Here is a 17,502-nt window from a genome sequence, read left to right on the forward strand (position 1 = left end):
TGTGAACCAGGAAGTGGGCCCTCTCCCAGCATCCAAAACTGAGAGAAATGAATTTCTGCTGTTTATAAGCTTCCCAGTCTGTGCCATTCTATTATAGTAGCCCAAACAGACTAAGATACATAGTTAACAAACAAATATCTTTCTCAACTTTGTTTGACACAGGGGTATTTCATCACTTAAGATAATGCTATCTACTGTGGTGGATTAGCTTGAAATCTCCATGGGTTAATAAAATAGAAATTTATTTTCTTTCTCATATAAAATCCAAATAAGATGTTCTTGATGGGCAGGGAGCTTTCTACATTTAGGGACTGAAGCTCCTTCCATCTTGTGACTATCTCACTTCTTCATCAATTTTGCTGGCAAGTGTTACATGTTACATCTGGTGGACACTATAAATAACAACCAGCTCCATGGCTCCAAGGACCTGCTAAAGGGGAATGAAACCTGTGGCCCATTATTTAGTAGCCATTTTCCAGTAACACCTCTACACAATGGAGAGGAAACCTAAATCTTTGTCCTTAGACTTCTCTGTCGCAAACATCCTTGACATACGCCGAAGTGATACTTCTTTGTTTAAAGCAAACTTGTTCGGTCCTTGCTTTTAAAAATATGGAGCACCTGAATGGCTCAGCTGATTAAGTGTCTGACTCGATTTCAGCTCAGGTTATGATCTCAAGGTCATGGGATCCAGCGCCACACTGGGCTCCCTGCTGAGCATGGAGCCTGCTTGGGATTCACTCTCTGCCCCCCTTCCAAATAAATAAATAAACTATTAAAAAGCTTTTTATTAAATATGAAACAGTATGATGGGAATTTCCAGTTGAAAATGTATTATTTGAAGACATTTTTTTAAAGGAGTCTTTCCTTTTCTTTTCTTTCTTTTTTTTTTTTTTTTGAGGGAGTATTTAATTTTAGAGTCAATGCAGCACTGATTTCCAAATGACCTACTCGTACAAATATTCAGCAGAGGACTGAAGTCAGTTCAATTAAGAGATGATGTCTTGTAAACTGTGATTTGAAATGGGGGTAGGTGTTAGTTTCTGACATTTATTCTCAACTTCTTTTTGAACTGCTGGGTTTAGGGATTTATTCCATTGATCTTGGAACTTTGCAAAAGCCACACAATAAAGTAGAATAGAAATATTCCTGTGCTGTAAATACTAGTATCATTTAAGATTTAGCTGGGAGAAGGCTTTTGTAGGCGTGGTGAAGGCCTGAGGAAGAGAGAACCTGGGGCCAGGTCAGATGTGGGAGGTGGAAGGATGATGCCAGTCACAACTTGCATCTATTTTCTAATTGTGCTGAGTGTCAGTCCTGAGTGGGGCTGCTGATGTGGAGTACAGGTAGCAAATATTAGTGAATAAAGAAAAAACTACACCTCTATTCTGTTGAAAAATGTTTTTCCAAGTGTCTACTAGTTTGCTAGACATTTTGCAACAAGTGACAGCTTACAGTCTGCGTAATTAAGATTGAATCAATTCTATTGGCAAATTTAGGCAATAATAATGATAACTAACAATGAAAATGTGTTGATGATATTGGTAGTTTCAGTTTAATTTAAAAAATATTTTTTAGGAACTGGAGAGTGTTATACTAAGTGAAATAAGTCATACAGAGAAAGACAGGTACCATATGGTTTCACTCATATGTGGATCCTGAAAAACTTAACAGAAGGCCATGGGGGAGGGGGAGGGATAAAAAAAAGTTAGGGAGGGAGCCAAACCATAAGAGACTCTTAAAAATTGAGAATAAACTGAGGGTTGTTGCGGGGTGGGAGGGAGGGGAAAGTGGGTGATGGGCATTAAGGAGGGCACCTGTTGGGATGAGCACTGGGTGTTGTATGGAAACCAATTTGACAATAAATTTCATATTAAAATTTTTTTTTAAAAATTTATTTATTTTGAGAGAGAATGAGAGAGAGAGAGAGAGAGAGAGCATAAGCAAAAGGGGAAGGACAGAGAGAAAGGGAGAGAGAGAATCTTAAGCACGCTCCACGCTCAGTGCAGAGCTCAACATGTGGCTTGATCTCATGACCATGAGATCACACCCAAGCTGAAATCAAGAGTACGACACTCAACTGATTGAGCCACTCAGGTCCCCCTCATTTAAGTTATTTTGACCTCAAGTAATATTTTTATATTACACATTGATATATTTATATGTAGCTAACAAGAGGATGGCAGGCAGCATAATGGTATTCCTAGACCCCAGTGTAGTATCTGGTACATAACAGGTATGCAATCAATAATACTGAATGAATGAATAAATAAAATAATCCTGGGTGAAAAATCAGGAGACTCCAGCTCTTACTATGATTCTCCTAATGACTGTCAGTGTGACATAACCTATGACTCCCTATTTCAGTTTCCTAATCTATAAAATGAGATAGAAATAACCAATCTACCCACCTAACAGTCTAGACAGCTCCTTGCGTAGGAATAAAATAGCAGATATGTAAGACTTGTGAATGTTCCAATAACTGATAAACAGTCAAAATGGAATATATTCTTATTTGACTAAGATATTTCCATATTCTCTTTTAGAAATAAGCTTTCTGATTGGCACATGTCTTAGGGAAATGAAAATCACTTTATTTTAGAAAATTTAATTATATCACCATCAGGCAAGTACGCTTTGTGAAATCTTGGAACCTAGAATCTCCTAGAAATATAGCCTAATGGCAGTGACTTGGGGCCTTGGAAAAATCTCAAGTACATCACATATAATCTTTTCCCCAATGCTTTCATACTCATGGACAGATGCTTCCCAAGGTAAATCCTTGGCATTAATTTTTTCAACCTGGATTGCATAAGGGAAAGAATGGTTATCTGAAGGCAATCAAACAACAGGCTAAGAGGGAAGAGGTGCACACTCACAAATTTGAGACTGAGACGAAAGAGACATGTTTTATTCAAAGTTCAACATCCATTTATTTTGAGGATAGAGGTGTCTGTGTTGTGACTCATGCATGCTGTGAAAAAAATGCCAAGTGTCTTGATAACTAATGTTAGTAAGGAAAGATTCACCAAGAGGGGGCAGAAGCTCATGAAATGCTAATGTTTGAATACAAGAGTGAGACTCAATTTTAGATTCTAATCTTTTTGGAACATTTCAAAGGACCTAATATTTTGGTAAAAAAAAAGGAGACATTTATGTATTCTGAGAGTAAGGATAAACTTTCCCTTATTAGTATTCATCTTTGAGGTTTTCTTTTCTTCTTTTTTTCCTCACTGCTTTGGCTTTCCTGTTTTGCTTTTGTCTTTGTGCTGTCCCTTATCTTCCCTCTAAGCTTTCAGACTGAACATGGCATTCATTTCCTTTTGAGCTTTTAGACTTGTCTATTTACCTTAAAAAAAAAAACCTGGTTGTGAAGGTACTCCTTTTATGCCAAGTGTTGAAAAACCATAACTTTAAGCCAGAAGGACAATACTTCCTTCAAAACCCCTCCTTTAACAGATGATTTTTCAGAGCATTAAAAAGGTCATAAAGAGACATTTCCCCTGTCATTGAATATATGATGAATATTATATCCTGAGAGTGAATGGAAGAGCCATTTAAAAAAAGTCTGAAGAACAAATATTAGGGCTTAGTTAGGGACTGCACATTAACAAATTAAGTCTACAAACTAACAAGGTCAAACACTGGCAACCTCCATTATAAAATGCCTTGGAGTGAAGGCTTAGCAAGAAGTCAGTCTTGCATAAGTATAAAAGCCAAACTCTTTTAACAACTACATTGCTGGAGATGATTTACTTTTATGTGGTATTTTTTTTTTTAATTTTAGACCTTTTACCTGAATGGAAATATTGATTTGGCTAATAGGACACACATATTTTTTTCATCTTAAGATAATAATGGCTTCAAAGGAAGAGGTGAGTAGGACTCAAAAGAAGCAATCACAGACCACAAGCATAGAATAATTTCAATAATGTTGTATTTGAGTCCAAAAATTGAGTTAACAAAACCATGGCCTCCTTCAACTTGTAATTCAAACACACAAAATAACTTGACTTCAATAGGCAAGGAAAATTCACACTTACTTGGAAATTTCTAAGGTACTTACAGAAAGTCAAAGAGGGGACTTAAAGTGAAGAAAAAAAATGTGTCTGATTAATAATTAATAAACTATTGTTGATTCAAGGAATATTGTTGAATAGAAGCTTTTCAACATCTTAAATATGTCTTGATGTTAAACGCAGTGGTGTTGAATGGTTTTAAAAGAAATGTTGGCTCTGTATCAAGAAATCTGCATTTAATACCTAACTAGCTGGATTTAATATCTTTGTATTAGCCAGTCTTGAAAGAAACTAGCCATATCCAAATTCATACATTGTGATTTGCATGTTTTGAGTCTGATAAATGTAGCTATGGAGAATACATATGTTTTAAAAAAGTAACCATGCCACTTGCTCTTTTGAATTGTTCTGCTGCATTTTTAAAAGTTTTAAAAATGGCTACTTGTACATAGAACAGCAACTGTTGCTCATTCTGTCTTTTCCTCGACTTCAGCAAAGGGATATTTTAAAAAGGAATACATTAGGAGTGCATCAAGAGACATAATGCAATGGAAATGCTTTTCTTTTCCTTTTTTTTTCTTAAACCTTCACTGCAAGCATTTTGTCTGCTCTGCAGAAGAGAATGTCTCTCATAAAACCTTCATGGCCACTGTCACTGTGGTCACATTCTGAACTCCATCAAGGCAATTGGCATGGACCAAAAAATATGATACTACTAAGGAACAGCCTATTCATCTCTGGAATAACACATGGGTTTTGGTTGAAAATAAACACAGCTGAATCACCTGTAAGAATATCTGGGGGAGCTAGTTAGAAAAAAAGCTGTTTTGAGCTACATTTTCCTTTTCCTCTTTTCCTCTGTGTCACCATAATTCAGGAAGCTTTTTTCAGCTAATAACAACAGCATTGTGAAACACTGACATGGAATATTTGGATCTCAAATATGAATGGGAGGATTTGTTTCAGAAGTTTGAAAGATCAAAACTTTGAGGAGAGTGTATTCCATACCCTAGAATTTGGGGTTAATCAATGACCATAAAATTGGGGGCCAAATGGTCTCTGAGAATTTTGAAACACAAACTGAATATACAGTTGTTTTACATCACTAACAGCCAAGTTCATTAAAAAATTTTTTTTAATATTTATTTACCCTTCAGAGAGATAGTGAGACAGAGCATGAATTGGGGAGGGGCAGAGAGAGAGAGGAACACAGAATCTGAAGAGACTCCAGGCTCGGAGCTGTCAGCACAGAGCCGGACTCAGGGCTCGAATTCACGAGCTGGGAGATCATGACCTGAACCGAAGTCAGATGCTCAACTGACTGAGCCACCCAGACACCCAGTGAAATTTATTTTTAAAGCATGCAAAAGAGTGCTGTGAGAATTTTATGGTTTCTTTTCTGTTCACGTTCTCTATTCAGATATAAAATTTTTTAAATATTTAAATAATTATATTATTTATATAAATCACATAATTTATACTTTAAGTATATTGCTTACATAAGTTTAAGAATATTTAAATTTTTCATACTTGAAAAAATATATATATAAGCAAAATAATATAATAAACATTGGCGAACAACCCATTATCCAACCTAAGAACTAAAATGTTAACATGACTTGTGTCTATCTATGCACATTTTACTATCTCATCCTACTTTCCAGTAGAGAAGACTAGATTTATACTAGCGATTTGTGTACCAGTATAGGAAACTAACGCTATAGATAGTTATTTTGGCATATGTAGTTAAGGCAAAGGCAGTATCTGGTCTAGCTTTTCTTATCTTCAGAATTATTAAAATGGCTTTATAGTCAACATATTTTAAGTCACATCCATATTTTTGCCAATGGTTTGCTTCATGTAGTGTCTTAACTACTTTTTAATGTTTGATTCCCTAAATACAACATTGTTAATTTGTCTATTCCTTTGTCAAAGGACATTTGTGTGGCTTCCAGCATTTTGTTGTTATTAATACTCTTCTATTGATATTTTTGCATGCTTCTTGTACACATATGCAAGAAGTTTGCTAAGATTTGTATGTAAGGGCAGAACTACTGGTTTGCAGGACATGAGAATGCTTGTTTAACCTTACAAGATAATGTCAATCAACAGGGTTTCTGATAAAAAGTCCAAATTTACATTCCCACCAGCAGGGTATAACAGTTCCTGCTGATTTTCATCCTCTCATATATCATAGTTCTTAATTTTTTGGCACTCTAGTGGGTATGTGTAATTACAAATGATTTTATTAACTAAGTAATAATCCCCATCTCACTGTACTCTAAATTACATTTCATTCATTGCAGCATTTACCACGTAATTATTGAGTGCCTACTATGTGCCAGGTACTGTTGACTGTGCCGAAAATCCAGCAATAAACAAAACAGAAAAAAAGAAAAAGCCCTGCCCTCATGAAGATTAAGTTCTAATTTTCAGCAGAGACTGAAAATTAACATAATAAATAAGTGAATTATGTAGCATATAAGGAGATAACAAGCACCACTGAGAAAAATAAAGTGACATGGAGAATCTGGAAATAGAGGGCCAGTTGCATTTTTAAATATGGTAGATTTTTGGGGCACCTGGGTGGCTCAGTTGGTTAAGCATCTGACTTTGGCTCAGGTCGTGATCTCCCGGTCTGTGAGTCTGAGCCCTGCACCGGGCTCTGTGCTGATAGCTCAGAGCCTGGAGTCTGCTTCAGATTCTGTGCCTCTCTCTCTCTCTCCCCCCCGCCGCCCCACTCGTGCTCTGTATGTGTCTCTCAAAAATAAATAAACATTAAATTTTTTTTAACTTAAAAAAGGTTAATTTTTGTGAGAGAGAATTTGAGCAAGGACTTGTAATAACAAGGCCTTAATGATGTAGAGGGAGCTGCCAGGGCAGAAGGGATCCTCATATGTTTGAAAACCAGTTACAAGGACATTACATCAGGAGCAAATTGAGCGAAGAGAGAGTAATATGGGATGAGACTGAAAGGTAATTAGGGGGCTGGGCCATCTAGCGTCTAATAGGCTACTTTAAAGCTTTTAGCATTTATATGGTGAAATGTGACTCTATTGAAGGATTGTGAGCACAGGATTTACATGTTGTGAGGCAACATGGTAGAAGAGGTAGAAGGATGCAGACCAGTTAGGAGAAGTTTAGAGAAATGTGAAAGATGATGATGAATTGGACTATGGTGATAAAAATGGAGGTAAAGTTGAGGAGAGTATCTACTTCTAAAATATCGGATCATTTTGTCGTTGAACATGGGCTATCTCTCTGTGTAGGTTTTTATAATGTCTCTCCATAATGTCAAATTTTCTACACACATATCTGCTCATCTTTTGTTTCTGTTTTATTGTAGAGTCCCTATCCCACCTCTTCTTGCTCTTGCTCTTGGTGCTTTAAACATTGTTTCAGTTCGTTACTTCTGTGAGATGCCATTTATTTTTGTACAGTGTCTTTCTTTACAACATGGGTAAAACCCTGCTAAATTCTTATTAATTCTAGCAACTTGTCTATAGATAATTCTAGGTATTTTATGTGGTCAGTAATATCACCTATAAATGATGTTTTCTTTCTTTAAGTAATCTTTTAAATATTTATGCTTTTAATTTATTTTGCCTTTCTTAGTGTACTGAAAAAGATCCTCAATAAAATTGGAATAAAAGTTAGTGGTATGGGAATTCTTGGCTTATTCTGGATTTTGAGGAGAATGCATTTAATATTTTACCACTAAGAGGATATTTGTGATAGGCTTTTTGATATATACCTTTTACCAGGCTGAGAATCTCTCCTCTAGTCTTAGTTTTCTAGATGCTGAATTTTATAAAATTTCCATATCTCTTAGATGATCTTATGCTTTTCCTTTTAAATGTTTATGTAGTTTAATAGATTTTCAATGTTACAGTATATTTGTATTCCTAAAATAAGTCACACTTGGTCATGTGTATTTCTTATGCTATTCTGGATTCAGTTGTATACGTATTGTTTAAATTTTGCATCTATATTCACAAATGAGATGAAGTTATGATTTCCTTGCTAAAACTGTCCTTGACTAGTTTAAAAATGATACCAATATTTCTATTTCTCAGATTTCAAATCCACTCTACAGAATTTGTACACATTAAAATCCTTAGTCCTTACTAATACCATACTTACTAATACCTTTACTTAATTACTACATACCTTTAATAGCTTACTTACCAATACTTACAATGTGTGTATTTCCTTCATATTGTCACAATTCAAAGATTTGTGTATATGTATATATATACATAGCCTAACACACACACACACACACACACACACACGTTTTTATTTATTTTTGAGAGAGAGAGAGAGCAAGCAGAGGAGGGGCCGAATCCCAAGCCGTCTCCATACTGTCAGTGCAAAGCCCAATGCAGAGCTTGAACTTATGAATCCATGAGATCATGACTTGAGCCAAAATCAAGAGTCAGATAGATGCTTGACCTGAGCTGAATCAAGAGCTGGATGCTTAACAGACTGAGACACCCAGGTACCCCCTACTCGTGTATATTTTAAGGCAGCAGATATTTGCCTAAGCTAATGAAATAAACACTCAGTCAATATATATTATGTCTGTTGTGCTTTTGTAATTCATAAAGGATGATTAACTTATATTTATAGATAAAAAACAAAAGAATGATTATTCTATGGGGCTGAGGTGTTGCAAACCAATTCCTACAAGAGTGTGATGTTTTGAACATATAAATGCTAAATCAGAATCTCTATGTGAAGTGTCTACTTTTTTTTATGTGTGTATATATGTATATGTGTATATATATGTGTACACATATATGTATGTATATTTATACACACACACACACACATATATATATATATATATATTTTTTTTTTTACAAAAGTTTTATGCATGTACCAGTTTCCAGATCTCTACCCTAGCCATCTAGGCTCCTGTTATCACGTCTGCTTGCTTTTAGATCATCTAACATTTTCAGGTTAACTCTTACTTACAGTGACTTGACTAATTCACCCTCAGGTCGGAGATCTCTTCAAGCTGTAAGGCTCTTTAAGTTGTTATCACTTCCAAATTTCACCAGACCATAGAAATTGTTAAATAAATGGAATGATTAGACCTGAATCTGTTAAAACAACCTAGAAGAAAATTTAAACAACTTCCTTATATCAAGAAGTTGTTTAAATGGATTATTTTTTTTTCTTCACGGTATTATGGAGTTAGACATTTGCTTTATACAATGGCACTGGATTTCAAAACTCCAAAGTTATATTTATTTGACAACTTGATGAACTCCCTGTGTAGGATTGTGAGATAAAAATGCAAGATGTGTAATATTTGGGACATATGCAAACACGTATTTGCTGTTTATTCAAATTTTATTTTTTCAATTTTTCAGTTTATTCAAATTTACCTGGGTGTCTTATAATTTTGCTTGCTAAATATGGCAACCCTCTCTCTAGGGGAATTAAAAACAAAAACAAGTTTTCATAAACACAGTGTGTAATTTTAAAGTAGCACCCAGCTCATCTGATTAAGCCTATTATGTCATCACTTCAAGTGGTTAACATCTGTTCTATCTAGTCAAAAATAAAAGCAACACAAATCAATTAGGGGAGTTTGGGTACATCCTTTATATACATTTAAATAGAATTTTATACAGTTCTTGGTATGTGGTATATCTTTTACGTATGAAATAGAACTGTGGGGTACAATAAGAATAAGCGAGAGAAAAAGGAGTTGCTGGATCCTCTCCTGATGATGACTAAGGGTGAAGACTTCTCTCAGGAGTCTGGGTCTAAGTTCACTTTGAGCAATTAACTCAAGATGCTTGGACACTCATACACCTTTTAGAGATGGATATAAGTGAAGGAAGAGGACAGAACTCTGAAACATAATTACTTGGAGAGTTGAATCAGGGGTCCAGGACCAGAAAATGATTTGGTTAGAAAGTAGACGAAATAACTGGTATTTTCAACTAGTTCCCATAGGTGCCAGTCAAGACCTGATGCCCTTAATTGCCCATTCTATGATGTGATGAGAATCCCTGGAATATTTCAAAGAGGAAGTACTGATAAATGCGCCGTCTATTGATAAATTTTCAGTTTCTGAGACGTTTATTTTCCAAGTAGAATAAAAGAATAATTCCCATTTCTATGAATAAACTTGCAATTATGTTGGGAAGAAAAATTCCAAATAACTTTAAAGCCATTTTGGGAATTTGTGTTAAACCAAACAGAAAAGTCACATAATGACTGAAGCCATTCATGGCTTTTGAATGGCTATGGTCTGAGTATGCAAATTATCTCATATATGTAATTATTTTAGGTAATACTATAATCTGAGCAGAGAGGAAGGAAGCTCTTACTAAGTTTTAGTGAATAAATAGATTTTTTTACTATGATTTGGCAAAAGCCATCTGCCTCCCACCCAATATAACTCCGACCTTGATTTTAACTCTCATCTATGAAAATCAAAGCAAAAAAAAGGGTAAAACAAACACAATATACAAAAATCATCAGCATTAAATTTCCCAATTTAACATATACCTATGTTAAATTGCAAAAAAATTATTTAAGATAAAGTGCCAATGTGCCAAATATTTATTTACAAATAAAAATATTTGTTTTAATATTATCTCTTACTAGTGTGTCTTTAGTTAGAAATAGAAAACTGTTCAGGAATTTGAGTATCAGTCCAGTTTCAATAATTAGTCATGTTAGCTGATCATGAAGCTTCAGTATTTTGAGTAGCAGAATTTTCTTAAGCCCTCTGGTATTAATGTTAATACCACCTATAGAACACTCTTGCCAATAAACAGCAAATGTTTCACTTTCTAAAGTCACTCATGTATTTTGAAAATTAACTTGAATTGGATCTGTCATTTCTTATTTCAAATATGTATTTTTTATTTAATTATTTTTTGATATTTTTTTCATATTTTGTAATGATTTTTCTCTGCTCTCGATGGTTTAACATGTGATATACAAAAATGCTCTAGGGAAAATTACCTATTAAGATGGGGTTTATCAGTATCATGGATTGTGCAAAATAGTTTGCAGTTGAATAATATTCCTTATATGTTAATATATAATATATATATAATAATAATATATATGTTAATAAGGAAACTTATTACCTCTTGAATATGTATCACTTTGACTGGGAATAAACTTGTCTGTAAAGAATATCGAGCAGAAACCACATTTAGATTCCAGAAGTCAAACTGGTCAATTCCCAGTGCAAAACTAGTCCAAAGGTCTAAGTGTATTTTTTGTTAATATCTCTGAATAAAGGATGGAAGGAAACTTTTCATTAGCTATTTAGCTCTCCAGAGTGGAGCTCTAAAGATATCTTTTTGGTCCATGAATAGATTACTAAGGATTTATTTGACATGTAATAAATTCTAGGTGCTGTACTGAGTAGTACACAGCATAGTCTGTGTCTGCCTTCATATTTATTTAAAAAACAGGACAAAGATTTGTGTCCAAAAAATCAGGTGTCTATTTAACTGCATTAAAATGAGACATGGCACAGCCACATCTATCCCTATTGTGCTACAAATTAAGTGCAAATTCCTCATCTGGAATTTTATACTCCCCATAGTATGACCACACCCTCTTTTGAAGTTTTTGGTCCATTGTTTTCCTCATATCAATACACCATAGTTTGATGGGGCTCTTAGCAATTAGTTAAAACTAACATTAGACAATTTTTAGAATGCTCATCATGTGCCAAGCATTTTAGGTGTATGGACTCATTCAATCTTCATAACAATTCTACAAGGTAGTTACTACTGTTATCCTCATTTTATAACCTGAAGAAAAGAAAAAGAGAGAGAAAAAAAAAAGAAAAAGCAAGGCATGAAGATGTTAGACAGCTTGTCCAAGGTCATAGAATTAGAGGTTGGCACTGTTAGCAGGTGAACCTCGGCTGGCCGGTCCCAGAGCATGTTGGTATCATCACTCTGTTATGTGTCCTTCTTGCCTGCTCTTCTGACCTTCTAGTCTTGTTGCTCCTCCTTACAATGCTTCTTTCTACCATTAAAACTTTGTCTTTTGGGGGGCACCTGGGTGGCTCAGTCAGTTAAGCAACCGATTTCAGCTTGGGTCATGATCTTGCGGTTCATAGGTTCAAGCCCCCGCTTCGGGCTCTGTGCTGACAGCTCAAAGCCTGGAGCCTGCTTTGGATTCTGTTTCCCTCTCTCTCTGCCCCTCCCCCATTCATGCTCTGTCTCTTTCTCTCTCCTTCAAAACTAGATAAACATTAAAAAAAATAAGAAAAACAAAACCAAACAAAAAAACCCTTTGCCTTTTATTGAATTCCTACTCATCTTTTAAAGTTGTTCTCAAACGTCACCTTTTCTTATGGACCATACAAAATGTACCTTTTCTATTACTCTAAACTACTCTGTAGAACTTTATTTAACTCTCTTCAGCTATTTATTTCTGCCCTATATTATTGTAATCTTTGCACTTATCTGCATTGTGAGATTATAAGCTTCTTTTTTTTAAAGTTTATTTTGTAAGAGAGAGAGAGAGTGAATAGGGGAAGGACAGAAAGAAAGGGGGGGAGAGAGAATCACAAGCAGGCTCCATGCTGTCACTGCAGAACCTCATGTGGGGCTCAAACCCACGAACTGTGAGATCACAACATGAGCCGAAACCAAGAGTCGGAGGCTTAACTGACTGAGTCACCCAGGTGTCCCAATTATAAGCTTCTTGATCGTATCTTCATTCAATCATTTATTCATTCAACTGGATGAATGAATTCATTTATTCATGCAACTCTCTGTCACTGTTCCAGTCTCTGCAGAACATGGAGTAACACAGAGTTCTAGACCTCAAGGAAAGCCTTTTAGAGTGGAAGGCAATTACAACAAGTAATTACACGAACAGTTGGGTCAGTGCAGTGACAATAAAGTGCACGCGTGGCAAAACCAGAAGTTTGAACTGAAGCTCGTGGGTGACTGGGGAGATGGGGGACAAAAAAACCTTTTTGGATTGTTGATACCAAGCTGAAATGACTGGTACTGAAACATGGAAGTGACTGGTGAAGAAACAGATGTCCTAGTCCAAGGGGCCATCAAACTGTGTTCCTGCATACAGTAAGTGCTTAACAAACATTGGTAGAATGTAATCAAATTAAAATCACTACATTCATTTTTCTCTTTGTCAGTCATACTGCGTGTTGCCATGCACACTCAGTGAGAACAACTTTGAAGCCATTGATCAGAAAGGACGTTATAGAAATGAAAAGTTTCAGCTTTTTGTGAAGTTCTCGGCCGAGCAATCTCACAATTGCACATCATGGTTAATAGTTTGGCAAATATTATGGGCTTTGTAGTCTTTATTTTCTTTAAAGCTGTCTATTTTTTTAGAGATTTCTAGATAAATACATGGCAACACTCCACACAGAGTGTACAGAACAGAACATTCAAGGATAAATCCTACCAAGCTGAGGGGATAAAAGAATTTTTAAAAAGTCAACTTGAATTTCAGGTCATTAGTCTGGGCAAAAAGAGAATAGAAACAGCTTTTATTTAGCACATTCAATAATTCAAATCACTGGAGAACAGTAGTGGTGTCATTCCCAGGCAGAAAACTCTCTTATTCATTTTTAAAAATAATTTTTTATGCCAATGGTCTATTTCTACCATCTAATGAAAGCTGAAGATCGATTCTTCCCTGGTGAGTGCAGAGAGTTGGCCAAATGTGGCCGCATCACAGGTGACATATGTCAATACCTGTGGAATTATAAAAATGGGCAACCAGAGCTGGCTCTGGTGTTTTAATATAAAAAAAAAGTATTATAAGGATATGAGAACATGTGTGCTCCCTATGATCTTTGTACCAGGAAAAGTGTGATAGATGTTTCCAGTCAAAAAGCACTCATACTTTTTTTTAAATATAATATTGTAGAAAATTGAGTGGCTATAATAGTGATTGTATATATAAAATGTTTACTTGAAATGTATTTAAATAACTTTTCCTCAGCATAGTATTAAAGAAAAAGAACAGTACTTTCCATGGCATATGCCCGCATTTGTGCTTTAATCATAACAGCCTCGTTTTCCAAAGGTTTATTTACATAAGTGCTTTCTCTGTAAATGTTACATTAGAAAAAAATACACACGTTCACATAACCTTTTAAATCAACGACTGCTGGCAAAATGAATGGAGGAGACCCAAGAAATATGCCAAAAGTGGTTTGGAAATGTAGTTAGCCTTAATGCTGTTTGTAAAATTCATTTTAACTCGGATGCCTGATTGCATTGCAACACTTTTTCAAGGTTCCATCTGGCACCGTAAGTGTAGTGGGTAATCTGTGCTGAAAAGGGAGTTTGGGAGGTGTTAAGTACATTGCCTCATGGGGGTCTTGGACTAAGCTTTTCAGGCAGAGGTACTTTGGACTGATTAATATCTGGCGAACCTGATTTTACATCTTCATCTTGTGCCCTGGAGGCCTGCTTTTCTAGAGTAGGCCCTCACTTCAGCACCTTTTTAGTGGATGATAATGAGACCGAAGGACCCCCTCCTAGCCTGGTGAAAGGTATTGTCCTTGGATATTTAGACTCTTTTTACTTCCTAGATGCATTATTTAAAAGGAGCTGATGAAACCGACCAACTGTGTTGATGTCTACAAGGATAAAGCTAGGACAACAACAAAAGTCATAAACGTCCTAATGACTGAGGGAAATGTTTAATGAGCCCTTCAAATTTTGTTCAGTTCTTAAACTCACTCTTCTCATTCTGATGTCATTTTTTCTCAATTCACGGAGCACATTTTTTTTCTTTGGTCTGGCACTGGCCCAAATGTTGTAATTGCGAGACCACAAAACAAAGTAATGTATTTTGACTGTTTGAGTCCTGGATTATTTTATAAATGCTTTACTTTAGAGATATAAACGCATTTAAGATTGAGAGAGATACCAGGAAACCTTATTTCAGTCACTTTTAATGTTAGCTTTCTGAGGGCAATCTAAGAAAATTCTGTCTCTAGTATATCCTCCCAGGCCCTTCCCTGGGGGTGCAAAATTCTTTCTCAAGATTACACCACCATCTGTTTTCATTCGTTTGGTATTTGGCTGCAATTGTTTCACAGGGTATATGTTTGAATAATAATTAATAGAAGTAAATCAAACCTCTCAGAGAAATAATTCTCATATGTGGAATAACAAAACCAGATGAAAATGTGACTAGAAATAGCAAGTTTATTTTCAAAGTTGAGGGCTGGAGATTTTGCCTTGTGGCCTTGATCAAGGTCAATAGGACTCATGTGAGTAAGTCTTGGCAAAGTGCTCGAAAAATGCTATCCCCAGCAAGTATCTAAGGAAACTGGACCCAGGTTAAAAAAAAAAAAAGTCAAGAAAACACAGGCGCATGAAAGAAAGAAAACCTCAGAAACTAATTGTTTAGAAAAGCTAGAATAGCATGCTGTATTAAGTCATTCAGTATTCTTGGCAATATTTTGGAGGTAAAATTTTGTATTCTAGAGCAACCATGACTAATTCTTCCACCTGCTGTCCCTCGGTTTCCATATTTTTTCATTGGTGTTTTCTTTCCTTGGCTCTGCTGAATTCAGCTCTCCCCTCTTGGGGAAGACCAACGAAGAGTCCAATTTTTCATTATTCAATATGGCCTAAAAATCTGATCAACATGCTGATCTCACTTTGAAATCAATGGAGTCTCAGCCCCCTGAAGAGGTATTTAACTACACGAGAAGCAGCTCGTGGGAAAATGACAGGGAAACCATTTTACCATGCTAATGTACATTTCAAATCCAGATGTGAAAACATGATGGACAATAGAGGCAAACCTGTTTGACAAAGGCCATAATGCAAAGAAACATATTATGTCAAGAATTAATTTAATTCATATAACAAATATCTCAATCAGACAAAGGGGGGAACAAAAAGAGGCATTACTTGATGTAATTAATGTTTAGTATGATCAACATGATTCAATATTTACTTGAACCCCTAAGCTAACAAGTAGTATACCAGGGTCTCTAATTTTTATTGTCTGTGACTAGAAACAACATTTTCAGAATTATAAATAGTACATTTGGTTACATTGCATTATAGAAGTTTATCTATAGTGTCTATGTTTTATCATAGAAGGATGATAATTTCCAGGAATAATCAGAAATCTGGTTATCCCCTGAGAACATTATTTCCTTTGTAGGTCTGTTCAGTGGAAAAGCTCATTCCCTGGGACTTCTCACTTTTTTCAATACTGGGAGTATTGTCATTCTTCAAGATTTTATTTAAAAAAAATGTTTAGTTTATTTATTTATTTTGAGAGAGAGAATTCTGAGCAGGTTCCACATTGTCGGCCCAGAGCCCAACACGGGGCTCGAACCTATGAACCGTGAGATCATGACCTGAGCCAAAACCATGAGTTGGTCGCTTGGTTGACTGAGCCACTCAGGCACCCCTCCAAGAATTTAAAATCCACACAAAAACTTTCAACATGAAAGTAGCACCATTTGCTACCCTGTCTGTATCCTTTCTATCATTTACTTTTCATTTACATTTATACAAAGTTACATAAATTTACATAAATATAAAAATGCAAATTTTCATTCACATTTTAGGTATTGATCGAGGACAATGACTTGTATGTTACAGTCGTACCCATCCCTTCACTTTCTATTATCATATGTGATTTCACCATATAAATCACCCCAAATATCTCAAATCTCATGGCTTATTTCCTCTATGCCAATGTCTTTTCCTTATATTTCTCTCCAGGGGCTTATCTCCATAGCCGTATCCTGAACATTGCCCTCACTGGAAATGGAGCCTCCACAAATAGGATTAGAAGGTTTAAACTCCATTGTCTTTCTTTCCAACTACATCATTTCTTTTCAGACACCTTACCAGCATGCCCCACAGTCTTCCTCTTTGATCTTGCTGGGCGCATTCAGTCTCTTGACATCCAACTTTTTCTTCTAGTTCTGGACTTACATTAGATATTTGTTCATTTTCACTTCATTCCACTCCATTCATTCATTTCAGGTGTCCTTTAGCTAACAGCCTCAAGTCTTTTGCCTTCCTGACTTTCTGCATCATCATTTCTAATTCCCTGGCCAATCAAACACGTTAAAAATTGCCTTCTACTTTCCTACACCTGTTAGCTTTGAAAAATCACAGGCAATCACACTTTCATAGCTGTTTTTTGATTGATTTAAAAAACTCTCCTGATCTTTCCATTTGTTCTTCATGCCCCTTACCTGTTTTCTTGCAAACTTAGAGATAATCTTGCCTTCTATTTCAAAGAGAGAACAGTATGAGCCACCAAGCATGACCTTTCTTTACTAACTCTCCATCCTCTTACAAACATGTCTACGTCTGCCTCTAGCTTCATTTTCTTTTCTTCAGTCTCTTAGACTGAGACTAATCCCCAGTTCCTCTCTATCCGCCATTTTTTTAAATTCAGTATTAAATACAAACAAAACCACAGATGTATCTCCAGATTGTGCACTACCTTACATGGT

The sequence above is a fragment of the Acinonyx jubatus genome, chromosome C1 (assembly GCF_027475565.1).
Source record: "Acinonyx jubatus isolate Ajub_Pintada_27869175 chromosome C1, VMU_Ajub_asm_v1.0, whole genome shotgun sequence".
NCBI classification, from domain to species: Eukaryota; Metazoa; Chordata; class Mammalia; order Carnivora; family Felidae; genus Acinonyx; species Acinonyx jubatus.